This window comes from Zingiber officinale, chromosome 1B (assembly GCF_018446385.1).
Source record: "Zingiber officinale cultivar Zhangliang chromosome 1B, Zo_v1.1, whole genome shotgun sequence".
Lineage (NCBI taxonomy): Eukaryota > Viridiplantae > Streptophyta > Magnoliopsida > Zingiberales > Zingiberaceae > Zingiber > Zingiber officinale.
Window position 1 is genome coordinate 156180783 of NC_055986.1, and position 14841 is coordinate 156195623.

A 14841-nucleotide genomic window follows, 5' to 3' on the forward strand; every position below is an offset into this window, starting at 1 on the left:
TCTCCTGGAATAATAATGAAAAATGCAAAACTGAATAAAATGGGAGAAGTTGTACTCACCGTGACCTTCTATCAGAATAATATGGTCGTTAGACCGAAAATGTCATATCTCCTGTATGCATGTCAATCATATGCATCCACCAAATATGCAGCAAATAAAGTGCAGCAAACACAAACAATAAATGCAATCATGCATATGATGCAAATGACATATCCTGGTCACCCCTGACGCTAGTTAGCCATCTCACACACGATGATGAGACCGAGTGGGTAGGGTTGTGATAACTATGCACTCTGTCATCACTGCTCCTGAGTGACTGAGTGGACAGGATGCTGTCGGAGTACACCTATCCTCCTACCCCAAATCATAAGTGGGGGAGCTCAATGCTCTCATCTCCCTGAGCCAGTCCAGAGGAGGGATCCCTGTCCTGCTACCACGCTGCGTCATGCTACCCATGACTGGATCAGCGGAGCACTGACAGAGCAACCTGCTGCAACACATCCTGCCTGAATAAAAACCACTAACCCATGAGTGGTTGTGTGTGCAGATCCATGTAACTGGCGATGTGCTCAACAATAATGGAGCAGACAATTGCTCAGTATGCAATCATACGAGATGGTGCATGACACTAAATATAAAAATTTTGATCATATCTACCTCCATAAAACATGTACCAAAAATAAATAGCTCAAATAAGAAGATCTAGGCACATATATCAGATATGCTAAATGTCTAGTCCGGTATATCATAAGGCATGGTATGTCACTACCTCTATGAGCATAAATAAACAAAAGGGTAATGGATGCAAAACAGGTAATAAATAAGCATGCTGAAGGAATCAAGCAATGACATACCGATACAGATATACATAATTATTACTACTCATTAAAATCTACTATGCATATCAAATGACAATATCTAAAAGATAAGTCAAGGTACTCACCTCAAAATGGAGATTGTATCCGAAAGATCCCACGTCGAGACTCTCATCTCAAATCAAAGTCCTGTAACATCAAACATATAATTTTAGCTAATTTCAAATGTAACTAGCTAAACTAAATCTTAATTTCATTAGGAACCTCAATTTGGATTATCCTAAACAACCAACCCAAATTAGCTAACCCAAATTGGATCCATCATACTCATTTGATCATCACACGAATCAGTAGCCAACTACCAATTAATCCTTACTCAATTCATATTAGCAAATTCCAACTATGTCACCAACCCAACTTGTTTTAAGTTTATTCATGAATCAAACCTCAGCTTACCCGAATTTGAGTATCCTTCTATCAATTCATTGCCAGAGATCTTGTTGCTGGAAATTGTGACTTCTATGGAAACATCGCAAATGACTGCCAACGTCAGATCAGCAAGCATCGGGATGGGATCAAGCGCTCCCAATGAGCACTTGGTGTGCACTGCCAAGAATAGGTAGGCAACGACCAAGAATCTAGAGCCGATAACCAAAATTCCCCTCCGATGATGGCACTAGGGCATCGGCTGAGAAAACCTAGAGGAAGAGGAAAAATCAGCAACAGTGCGAGTCGGAGAGAATCAAAAGAAGAAGAATAGGTTGAAGTTAACTTACCCTCGGGGTCCTAAACACCCTCTCACGTCGGCGATCGGGTGGCACTAGCTCGATCAAGTGGCGGTGTGCGGTGGATTGAAGTTAGGGCACGACCAACCGAGGGTAAACGACGATGCCTAAGCTCCCATGTCGGCCAACAACGGTCGATGGTGAAGAGACATGACTAGGGCACGAGGCTAGCCGTCGTTTGACGCCGACGACACATCGGGGAAGGTGCTGGTGTTCGCGATGGAGAAGGAGCGAGGGAAATCGGGCAGAGGGGATCGACGCAGGGAAAAGGCTTTGCACGCGTGGGGGAAGAAGAGGAGTCATGTCGGGTTGGCACCGTCGGTTTGGGGAAGTCGATTGGGTTGGGGAAGAGGAGGAGGCGGTCGGTGTCGGTGCTTAGGGCGCGATTTCGGAGGGGTAAACGGCGACTAGGGAGAAGAAATTAGAGGAGAAAAAGAAATAAAAGAAAAAGAAATATTTTCTCGTTTAAATGGGGTAGCTTAAACAGGCTTTCCCCTGACCTAATAATTTATCTTCTTAAACTCGTCATACGAGCTCCAAAAAATTCTCATAAAATTTCTGAAAATTTCCTTAAGGTTATATTTAGGTGTTGTATTTTACATTCTCCCCCACTAATAAAAATTTGGTCCCCAAATTTTCGTTATTTACCATCAACAAGTACTAGTTATAGCTAAACAGTATAAATGCTGAACGAAAATTAACCCACATACCTTAAGTGAAAAGATGGGGGTATCGAGCTCGGATCGTATCATCGAGCTCCCAAGTAGCATTCTCGTCAGAATGATACTGTTATCTGACTTTATCAATCGAATTGTCTTGTTCCGCAGCTGACGCTCTTTGTGGTCCAGAATTCGTACCAGAACTTTATCGTAGGTAACGTCAGACTGAATGAGAACTGATATATCTGACAGAATATGTGTTGGGTCGGTTACATATTTCCTCAGGATAGACACATGGAACACATCATGAATGTCTGCCAGAGCCGGTGGTAGCGTCAGACGATAAGCTACTGCTCCAATCCTCTCTAAGATCTGGAAAGGTCCAATGTATCATGGAGCTAGCTTACCTTGGAGGCCAAATCACTTCACCCCTTTCATGGGTGAAACTCTCAGGAATATATGGTCGCCAATAGAGAACTCCAGGGGTTTACGTCTCCGATCAACATAACTCTTCTAGCGATCCTGCGCCTCTGACATCCTTCGTCTGATAGTGCGGACCAACTCTGCCTCTTGCTGAACTCTCTGCGGTCCTAGTAGATGGGCCTCCCCAACCTCCTCCTAGAGGGTGGGTGTTCGACAAGGTCTACCATACAATGCTTCAAACGGTGCCATCTAGATAGCCGAATGATAATTGTTATTGTAGGCGAACTCTACTAATGGAAAATGGTCCTCCTAGCTGCCTCCGAAATCTATAACGCATGACCTCAACAAGCCATCTAAAGTCTGGATGGTCCGCTCTGACTGTCCATCTGTCTGCGGATGGAATGCTGTACTGAAATGGAGCTGTGTGCCCAAGGCCTGCTGCAGACTCTGTCAGAACCAGGACATGAACTGTCGGTCTCTATCCGATATAATGCTCAAAGGGACACCATGCAATCTGATGATCTCCCAACAATACAGCTCTGTCAATCGATCCAAAGAATCGGTCTTCCGGATCGCTAAAAAGTTTGCAGATTTGGTTAATCGATCAACGATCACCCAAATCGCGTCATGACCTCGTCGTGTCCTAGGCAAACCCGCCACAAAATCCATGGTGATGTGCTCCCATTTTCATTCTAGAATCGGAATCCTCTGAAGTAATCCGGCAGGTCTTTGGTGCTCAATCTTCACCTGCTGACAGACTAGACATCTAGCTACAAACTCTACGATGTCTTTCTTCATGTCGTTTCACCAATAGGAACGCCTCAAATCTCGATACATGCGGGTTCCGCCTGGGTGTGTCGCAACTCGGGAGCAGTGAGCCTCCTGAAGTAACTCCTCTAAGACCGGGTGAGACTGAGGTACGCATAACTTGCCTCAGAAATAAATAACACCCTCGTCATCTCGGGTGAACTCCGTCTGCTGTCCGGAAGCTATCTAGATGTCAATGAACTGTAAGCGCTGGTCACCAGTCTAGGCCTCTCGGATCCTCGTCCTGATCGACGACTGAGCAACTATGGTAACCAGAATACCCTGCTCTGTCCGTCCCTGCTTCTCAAGGCTCAACTCGGAGAAACCCTGAATCAAATCTGTGGCCAAAACTCGGTGACATGCTAAAGTCCCTCTGGACTTCCGGCTAAGTGTATCGGCAACCACATTAGCTTTCCTCGGATTGTAGCTAATGGTACAATCATAATCCTTCAGGAACTCCATCCATCTCCTCTGTCGAAGATTGAGTTCCTTTTGAGTGAAAAGATATTGAGGCTCTTATGATCAGTGAGAATCTCAAATGTAATACCATAAAGATGATGCCGCTAAATCTTCAAAGCAAAGATAATAGCGGCCAGCTCCAAATTATGTACTGGGTAGTTATTCTCATGCTCCTTCAACTAATGAGAAGCATAGGAGACTACCCTACCGTAGTGCATCAAAACAGCGCTCAAACCCTGTAGCGAAGCGTCAGTGTAGAGTACGCATCCGTCCTCTCCAAAAGGTAAAACCAAAACTGGTGCCGACACTAATCTCCGCTTCAACTCCTGGAAGTTGGTCTCGCAGGCTTTTGACCACATAAACTTAACGCATTTCCTGGTCAGGCGTGTCAGCGGCATAGCAATGCGAGAGAAACTCTCGACGAACCGTCTGTAATATACGACCAGTCTCAAGAAACTGAGGATCTCTTGAACTGATTTCGACTGCTCCCAGCTGGTGACATGCTTGATTTTCTGAGGGTCTACGGAAATACCTTGGCTAGACACCACATGTCCTAAAAAACCAACTAAGGATAGCCAAAAAGCACACTTACTGAACTTCGGATACAGACGATGTTGTCGGAGAGTCTTCAAAACTATACGAAGATGCTGTGCATGTTCCTTCTCGAAACACGAGTAGATCAAAATGTCATCGATGAAAATGATAATGAACTGATCTAAATACTCCATAAAGATGCAGTTCATTAAATCCATAAATACCGCTGGAGAATTAGTAAGCCCAAATGACATTATCAAAAACTCATAATGTTTGTATCTGGTGTGGAATGCTGTCTTCTGAACATCAGAATCTTTGACTCTCAGCTGATGATATCCGGATCGCAGATCAATCCTAGAATACACTGATGTACCTCTGAGCTAATCAAACAAATCATTAATCTGTGGTAAGGGGTATTTATTTCTGACAGTTACTACATTCAGCTGTCTATAATCGATGCACAACCTCAGAGCATCATCATTTTTCTTGACAAGTAATACCGGAGAATCCCATGGAGATACACTAGGGTGAATAAATCCCTTGTCCAATAACTTCTAGAGTTGGACCTTTAGCTCGTCCAACTCTTTCGGTGTCATACAGTAAGGATCTTTCGATATTGACGTGGTCCTCGGAATCAGCTCAATAGCAAACTCCACTTGTCTTCGGGGAGGCAAATCTGGTAGCTCATCTGGAAATACATCCGGATACTCTCGGACCATTGGAACGTTTGAGAGCTGAGAACTACTGCTGTCGTCAGCATTAATTAACGACAAAAGAAATCCCTGACAACCAAGTGATAGCAGCTTCTGAGCTCGAATCGCAGAAATGATCGATATGCCATCATCCTTGATGCCAGTGAAATCCCACGAGGGTTGGTTCGGAGGTCGGAATGTGACCACCCTCGTCTGGCAATCAACCGTGGCATGATATGCAGATAATCAATCCATGCCAAGTATAATGTCGAACTTGACCATTTCCAGTACTAATAAATCAACCATGAGTATCATATTGCCAAAGTCTAACGGGCAACCTCTAACCTCCTGAGTGACGTCCAATGTATCACCGGACGGTATGGAGATGGTCAGTCGATGCGGTCTAAGGGTAGGTAGTCTACTTATGTCTCTCATAAAGGTACGGGAAATAAAGGAATGCGAGCTACCAATATCTATCAGCATATCAGCGGATAATTCATAAAGTTAAACCATACAGCGGAAAACGGATCTGTCGGCCCGCTGCGCATCCTCTCTGGTAACCGCGTGAATATGTCCAGTCTCTAGCGATGGTGGAGGTGGTAGTGCTGCCAAAGGCTGCTGCGCCTGAGTCTGAGCCTGCCACTGAGTCGGTGCCAGATACTGTGCCAGAGATGGATATGAGAGATGCGACTAATACTGGACAGGTGGCTGGGGCTGCGACTAATACTGAACCAGTGGCTAAGGCTGCTGCTGATACTGTACTAGGGGCTGAGGCTATGACTGGTACTGAACCAGTGGCTGAGGCTGCAACTGATACTGTACTAGTGGCTGAGGTTGCAACTGATACTGCCCCTGCGTCAGATACTGAGTGTTGGAACCCCAAGGTGTTTTGATGTGATTAAACAAGTTAAGTTAGGTTCTGCTTTGTCTAACCCTTGTGTCTAAGTGTGCAGGAGCTTAGGAACACAGGAAGTCGAGCGGAAGACGCGGCTAGCGAGAAGGACGGCGCGGGGAGAGAGCCGACGAGCTCGGTGCGTCCGAGGGACGAGGTGACCGTGGAAGAGTACACCGGTGGACGAGAAGAACGTGCGCGGCGTTCGAGGGACAAGAAACCGGGAAGGAAGGCTGCTCGAGGAGAAGGCCGGAACTTGGGTTCGGGTGAGCCCTATTCCGGATGGCCGATATCACCCAAGCGAGCGGATCCCGAGTAGAAGACCCGGACCGAGCCGAACCGAACCAGAGCAATGGTCCCGGATGAAAAAGTCAACACGGGTTGACTTTACTGGTCCGGGGCGCTCGGACCCGGATTTTGACCAGGATCGCATCAAACGTGATCTGATTGTTGGGGGATAAAATTTTATCCCCCCAGGGCACCAGGAACCCCTTCGGGGCGCCCCGACCAATGCTATAAATATAGCACTGATCTGCATAGTTAAATCAACTAACTTGTAATTCATTTGCTCTGTGCTTTCTATTCTTTTGTACTGTCAACGTTGAAAGAGGCTACTCCGCCCAGAGGAGAATCAGATAGTGCGCCATCTTTGTCTTGGATTAGCAATCCTCTGATTGCAAACCAAGTAAACCTTCGGTGTCTGAGTTTATTTCTAATTAGTCTCTTTTGTTTATTATTACAAGTTCTTTTAAATTAGTTGAATATCCTAGTAAGGTTTTTTGGTTTATTTTTTTTTGTAGGGCAATTCACCCATTCCCTCTTGCCGACCTCCAAAGGGACCAACAAGTGGTATCAGAGCCAGACGCTTCAGGAGGACTAACCGCCGATCGAAGCAACGAGATGGCCGGACCAAGCATCGTTCCACCAAAATTCGAGGAGGACTTCGCAGACTGGAAGCGACGTATGGAGGTATTTCTAAAAACTGATTTCAAAATTCAGTTTATTATGAAGTATGGGTTTGTAGCTCCGATGAATCAAGATGGAGAAGAAAAAGAAGAGAGTCATTGGACAAAGAAGGAGCAGAATGAGTCTGTAGCGAACAGTCGTGCGGAATATCACCTGCTGAGCGTGTTGCCGCCTCAAGAGGTCAACTGCATCGGAAGCTATTCATCTGCTAAAGAACTCTGGGAGAAGTTCCTGGAACTCCACGAAGGCACGTCCGAAGCGAAGCTCGCTAGAAGAGACATCCTCTGGAACAAGCTGATGAACATCCGTCTGGAAAAAGGTGAGAAGGTAACCAGTCTATACGCGAATGTAAAAGAACTGATTACTGGTCTCGAGGACCTCGGAGAAACGGTAACAAATCAGGACACAATACGCTACGAACTCAACGTGTTTCCCAGAACTTCAGAATGGACATCAATCGTCGACGCCTACTATATTTCGAAAGACCTGGAGGTAAGTACTTTAGAAGAACTATTCTCCACTCTTGAATTGCATGAAAACAGGTGTGCCGGGACAACATGTTAGTTAGAGCCCTAGAGCCAATCATTTGATGATTGTTGTATGGACTCATTGTATCATATTCTTATATATAAAGGCATTTGGTTTTTCTTTATTATGCTTACTTGTATTGATGTCAAATAATCTAAGTATAATAACGCCCTTGAGTAGAAGGTTCTTACCTATATCAATCGATTAGTTGAATCGATAGTGAGATGATATAGGGAACACTACTCTTAATCATTCCTAGTCGAGTATTAACATTCAGGGACAATGTTAATGCAACGAGACTAGTATGTAGGTCAACTCGATGACTTGATCTCACAAGTCATGGATATGGAGATATCAAGTTGACACATGGGTATGCATTGGAGAATGTATACTGAATGACCCGCCATGAGAAAGTATCATGGATCGTTATATGAGTGTCATATACTTTCTCATGTGACTATTAGTCCTTAGACCTGAAGTCATCATGGTTCCCTATATAAGGAGTTATGTACTTTGGTTTCGTCAAACGTCACCCGTAACTGGGTGGACTATAAAGATGATTACTGGGTATGTACCAAATTATGCAGAGGGATGTGAGTGATGTAGATGAGATCTATCCCTCCTATATAACGGGAGCGACATCGATATTCTTGATAGAGTGAGACCACGAAATGCATGGTCATGCCCAAATGAGTCAATATGAGATATTGAGCTCATTTGTTTGAGTGAGTCTACTTGGAGTTCAAGATTTAGATTGATTAGAGGATGACACGGTCTATACCTCACATTGATCAATCTACATGTCAAGGATAGAAGGACACTTGTCATATATTGTGAGGAGTCACAATTAGTAGTCACAAGGTGATGTTGGATCTCAACATTCTTATAACTTGGGTAGTAATGATGTGTTGCTAGATACCGCTCATTACTTATGCTTCTAAATTAGTTTAGGAGCATTGCCAACGTTATAAGAACCTATAGGGTCACACACAAAAGACAATTAGATGGAGATTAGGTTCATATGATGAACCAAGAGGATTAGATTCATGTGATGAATCAAATTGGATTCAGAGTAATCCTAATTGAACTAATTGAGTTGGACTCAATTTGATTCATGTGTTCAATGAGTCTAATTTAGATTATGACTCATTGAATCAATTTAATTAAATGAATTAGATTCATTATATTAAATTGACTTGAATCAAATGGTTGGATTTGATCAACCATGGGAGTTATAATGTCAAGTTTGACTTGACTTGAGAGGAAGATGAAAAGTCAAGTTTGACTTGACTATTTGCCACCTCATTTGTGAGTTGGCATTAGGAGGACTAATGATGATGTGCCACATCATCATAGTTAGCACATGTGTGTGCCACCTCATGGAGGTTACAAATCCCCTCTTTAATGGCCGGCCACATTAAATGGAATGGGGGTTACAATTGTGGCCGACCACTTATGGTGTGGATGAAAAATTTGATTTTCATTCAAGGCATTCATTCCTCCTTCTTCCTCTCTTCTTGCTCTCCCTCTCCTCCTCCTTGGCCGAACCATCTAAGGTGCTAGCACACCTTTGTTTGGTCTTCTCCACCTAGTTTGTTTGTGTGGATACTTCTAGAGGATCGTACACTTGACGATCTCGAGATCTGGCGAACCGTTGGACGAGCGGGATTGCGAAGGGCATCACATCGAGGGTAAATTCCTTCTCCTTGTAGATCTAGTTTAGAAGTAGCATAAGAAACTCGTACTCGTAATGTTTTTCGAAAAATTTTACTTCGCACGGATCCGGTGGCATGGGAATCGGGGTTTCTGCAACGCGAAAAAGCGGTTTTTGTGACCCGAAATTCCCAACAGTGGTATCAGAGCCGCGTGCGAAGTCTTGTACGAGTTTAATTTGTATTTTTAAGAAAAATATCAGTTCTATAACTTTATGTAATTTATGGTTTTTATGATTTTTATGAGTATTTTTCTCGTAGAAGCGAAGCACAAGTGTTTCGACACTTGTAGGCTTTGACTACCGAGAAGATTTTTTTGAAACGGCAAGGTTTCGCCCCAAATCATTTTGGGACAGCGGGCTAAGGCGCTGTAAGATCGCTTAGGAACACTCGCGATGGTTATATCGTGGGTTGGGGTACTGCCCCTGGCCCCGCAAGGGGATTCGTTCCGCGATTGCGCCCGAAAACCCGCTAAACGGAACCGCCGGGAATTTTACTCATAAAAATTATAAAAATTGTAGTAAAAAATTACAGAAAATTATAGAAAATATATAATTTAGAATTATGTATTATTTTGTGATAGTCATAGCCTAAAAGACCCAAATTGGATTTAAAAAATTATGTTGTAATTCATATTACGGCCTGCGCGCCGTCATTTGTGTTGTGTGTGATGTATACTTGATACGCGACCTGCACGTCGTGCCTCTCTTTTTATTCTTGTTGTAAATTAGTTTAGACTCGAATATAACTCGAGTTTTAAAATTGTAATGTACAAAATTGGAGCGGTGGAAGGTCCACTTGAGACGGAGTTACGAGGAGGGTGCGAGCAACACAAGGTGGTCAAAGAGAGGAGCTTGAGAAGTTGTTGACCCTAGGTTGACCATCCGATCTTCTCATTGGCTTGAGAAGATCGTAGTAGGGCCATGACTAATCACAAATAATTTAATTAATTGCTTGTGTATGTATATATGATGCATGCTAGTATAGTAATTAATTAGCGCCTTAACGATTAGATTAGATCTAAATCGTGTACAAGATGCACCCTATCGATTAGATTAGATCTCAATCGCGTCAACTCAAATGCCTACCATGCCGTGATATCTATCACTACCTCGATCACATGTGTTGTTGAATCTGTCAGAGCAGAGCAACACATATTATCTTGGTAGGGTACGGAGGGACAATCTTGGTCCCGCCTATCAACGCATGGGTGAGTACAACTCAATTAGATTGAGTAACTAGTTAACTCGGTTGGATCGAGTAAAACTATATGCATATTTCCAATGGTTGGTAGATATGTCAAAATCACATTTATATTAACTCTTGGGTGTATTAGCCAAAGCTAACTCGAGTTTTAATATAAATGCGGATCTTGATCCTATAAACAAGAGTTGCATAGAGATGTAATTGGTAAATTGTTACCTACCGATCATACTAAGTCTTGGGCGATTTAGCCAAAGCTAACTCAAGGCGTAGTATGATGTGGATCTTGCTCCACTTGAATTTTAGAATTCAGTGGAAGCATCATTTAGTTAAAGGCCTAATTAAATGATTAAAAAGAATGTGATATTTACTTTCTGCTTTAATTTCTGTTGTAGATTACCATGACGTCGAATACGAACTCTTTCTCCCTGCGTTCTGTCCTTGAGAAGGACAAGCTCAATGGAGCAAATTTCCTGGACTGGTACAGGAACTGCCCATTCCGGAGGCTCCTCCTGCCACTGCCACGCGAGCTGACCGAGATGCTTACAAGAAGCATCAAGATGACGCATTAGATGTGTCCTGTCTAATGCTCGCGACCATGAACTCTGAGCTTCAGAAGCAACACGAGTTGATGGGCGCTTACGATATGGTTGAACATCTTCGTCAACTGTATCAAGGACAAGCGAAGCACAAGAGATTCGAGATCTCTAAGGCACTATTTCAGTGCAAGATGTCAGACGGGGCTCCCGTAGATCCATATGTGCTCAAGATGATTGGGTACATAGAGAACCTATAGAGGTTGGGGTTCCCACTTGGCCAAGAGCTGGCCACTGACCTGATCTTGCAGTCCTTGCCAGATAGCTATAGTCAATTCGTTCTAAATTATAACATGAATGAAATTGACAAGCCACTGCCTGAGCTGCTTAGCATGTTAAGAACTCCTGAGCTGAACCTTAAGAAGGTTAAGCCCCACTCTGTTCTGATGGTTCAGAAACACAAGGGCAAGGGCAAGCCCAAAGGCAAAGTAAAGTCCCACGCCAAGGGCAAAGGCAAGACACTGAAGCCTAAAGGAGGGGTCGCCAAGGATGCTACCTGCTTCCACTGCGGTCAGACCGGGCATTGGAAGAGGAACTGCAAGGTGTACCTAGAAGATCTTAAGAAGAAGCGAAGTGAGACTTCCACTTCAGATATATATGTTATAGAAGTCAATCTATCTATTTCTTCATCATGGGTATTAGATACCGGATGTGCTTCTCACATTTGTACTAATGTGCAGGCGCTGAGAAATAGCAGAGCATTGACGAAGGGCGAGGTGGACCTACGAGTAGGCAATGGAGCACGGGTTGCTGCTGTTACTGTAGGGACTTATTTTCTATCTCTGCCCTCTGGGCTTGTATTAGAATTAGATGAATGTTGTTATGTGTTTGCTTTAACTAAGAACATAATTTCAGTTTCTTGTTTGGACAAGAAAGGTTTCTCTTTTATAATAAAGGACAAATGTTGTTCTGTTTATTTAAAAGATATGTTCTATTGTAATGCACCTCTGATGAACGGACTCTACATTCTAGACCTTGAAAGCCCTATCTATAACATAAATACCAAGAGGTTCAAGTCAAATGACATGAACCAAATCTATCTCTGGCACTGCCGCTTAGGTCATATAAATGACAAGCGCTTATCCCAGCTCCATAAGGATGGTTTGCTGGACTCATTTGATTTTGAATCTTATGAGACGTGCGAGTCATGCCTACTAGACAAGATGACCAAGACTCCCTTTAGTGGGCACAACGAAAGAGCGACTGATTTGTTAGGACTTATACATAGAGATGTATGTGGCCCTTTCAATGTCGTTGCTAGAGGCGGTAATAGGTACTTCATCACATTTACTGATGACTTCAGTAGATATGGTTATGTGTACTTGATGACACATAAGTCTGAATCCTTTGAAAAGTTCAAAGAATTCAAGAATGAAGTACAGAACCAGCTTGGCAAGAGTATTAAGATACTTTGATCAGATCGAGGTGGAGAATACCTTAGCCATGAGTTTTGTGACTATCTAGCTGAGTGTGAGATTCTATCCCAACTCACTCCTCCTGGAATACCACAGTGGAATGGTGTATCCGAAAGGAGGAACCGTACTCTATTAGATATGGTACGATCTATGATGAGTCACACAGATCTTCCTACATTTCTTTGGGGCTATGCTCTAGACACGACAGCTTTTATACTCAACCGAGTTCGATCCAAGGCTGTGATAAATACACCATATAGGATATGGACTGGGAGAGATGCCCAAATATCTTTTATGAGGATTTGGGGTTGTGAGGCTTACGTACGACGTCAAGTCTCGGACAAACTGGGAACCAAATCCGACAAGTGCTACTTTATTGGATATCCCAAGGAAACTAAGGGATATTACTTCTACATTCCCAGTCAGCACAAGGTAGTTGTGGCAAAGACTGGAGTCTTTCTAGAAAGGGACTTTGTTTCTAGAAATACTAGTGGGAGTACGTTCGATCTTGAATAACTTCAAGATGCGGACCATAGCACTGAAGTCTTGATGGAAGTTGAACTGGAATCACAAAGTGTTGTGGATGATGTTGTTCCACAAGGAGTTGAGGAATCACAACCAGTTCAAGTAGACATACCTCTTCGCAGGTCTGATAGGGTACGTCGTCAGCCTGAGAGATACTTATTTCTCTTGTCTGACCATGATGACGTTGTGCTCATAGAGGATGAGCCCACCTCCTATCAGGAAGTTGTGATGAGACCAGATTCCGAGAAATGGCTAGAGGTCATGAGATCCGAGATGGAATCCATGTACACTAACCAAGTATGGACTTTGGTTGATCCACCTGAGGGTGTAAAACTCATAGGGTGTAAGTGGGTCTTTAAGAGAAAGACTGACATTGATGGACTTATCTATAAGGGTCGCTTGGTAGCTAAAGGTTTCAAGCAGATTCATGGTATTGACTATGATGAAACCTTTTCTCCAGTAGCGATGTTTAAGTCCATTCGGATCATGCTTGCTATTGCATCATACCATGACTATGAGATATGGCATATGGATGTCAAAATCGCGTTTCTGAATGGAAACCTGCTCGAGAATGTGTACATGACACAACCTGAGGGTTTTGAAGATCCACAGCATACTGGCAGAGTATGCAAGCTGCATAGGTCCATTTATGGACTAAAGCAAGCTTCTTGGAGCTGGAATCTTCGATTCGATAATGCAATCAAATAGTTTGGTTTCATCAAGAACGAAGATGTAACAACCCAAATTTCCTCATTTCGAGTCTAAAAGTAATTTAAAAATATTTAAAAATGCCTTAGAAATATTCTAGAGATTTTTAGAAATTTTTAGAGTATTTTTATGCAATTTTTGGAGTTCATTTGGTATTTTTACCAAATGGAGGAAGTTTCAAAAAAATAAATAGGTTTGGCCGAGGTTCGAACCCGCGATCTCCGGCCGAACCAACTCTTAAGCGAATTCGGCTGACCAAGTGTTCCGCAAGTATTTTGTGAAAGAGTAAGGCGCGAAACATTCTTAACCAAAAGTTGATAACAGAAATATGTTGGTGAGGGAAGCATCCGACGATCGAACCTTAGTTTTGATAATGGCAAAGGATTCAAAGTTAAGCTTGTGGTGATCTAACGTGTTGAATAAGTGTTTCAGGAAAGTCCTAGCTGCGGTTAAGCAAAGGGAAAATCCTAAGGGGTGGTAACTTTAGGTCCTAGGGGGCGGTAACCCTAGGTGAGGGAAAACCCTAAGGGGTGGTAACCTTAGGTCCTAGGGAGCGGTAACCCTAGGTGGAGGAAAACCCTAAGGGGCGGTAACCTTAGGTCCTAGGGGGTGGTAACCCTAGGTGGAGAAAAACCCTAGGGGGTGGTAACCCTAGGCGGAAAATCCAGTCGGTCTGGAGGACCGGACTGGCATCAGGTAATCTCTCCTGAGGGGAGTAGGTGAGGACGCGTTCCCCGTAGAGGGAACAGTAGGCGTCGGGTCGACCCTGAAGACTGTCGTTTATTCTTTACTATGTTTTATCAGATTCTAACGCTGTCTTGCAGGGTATTTTGCTCGGACTAACCTTTGTTTGCAGGTGAGGAACCTGCTGGAAAAAGGGGGTCCGGGCATCCGGGATGGATCCGGGCGCCCGGGACCAAGTTTTATCCCCTGCACGACTTCGCCACGTGGAGCATCCTGGTTGGTTGGCCACGTCACACTCCAGGCGCCCGGAATGGATCCAGGTGCCCTGAATGTCATATAAAAAGAGGGTCGAGGTGTAGCTTCAAAACAACAATCTTCTAAGCTTTCTTTTGTGAAGTGCTGCCTACGAGACGACCTTGAAGTGCTACTACTCGACGT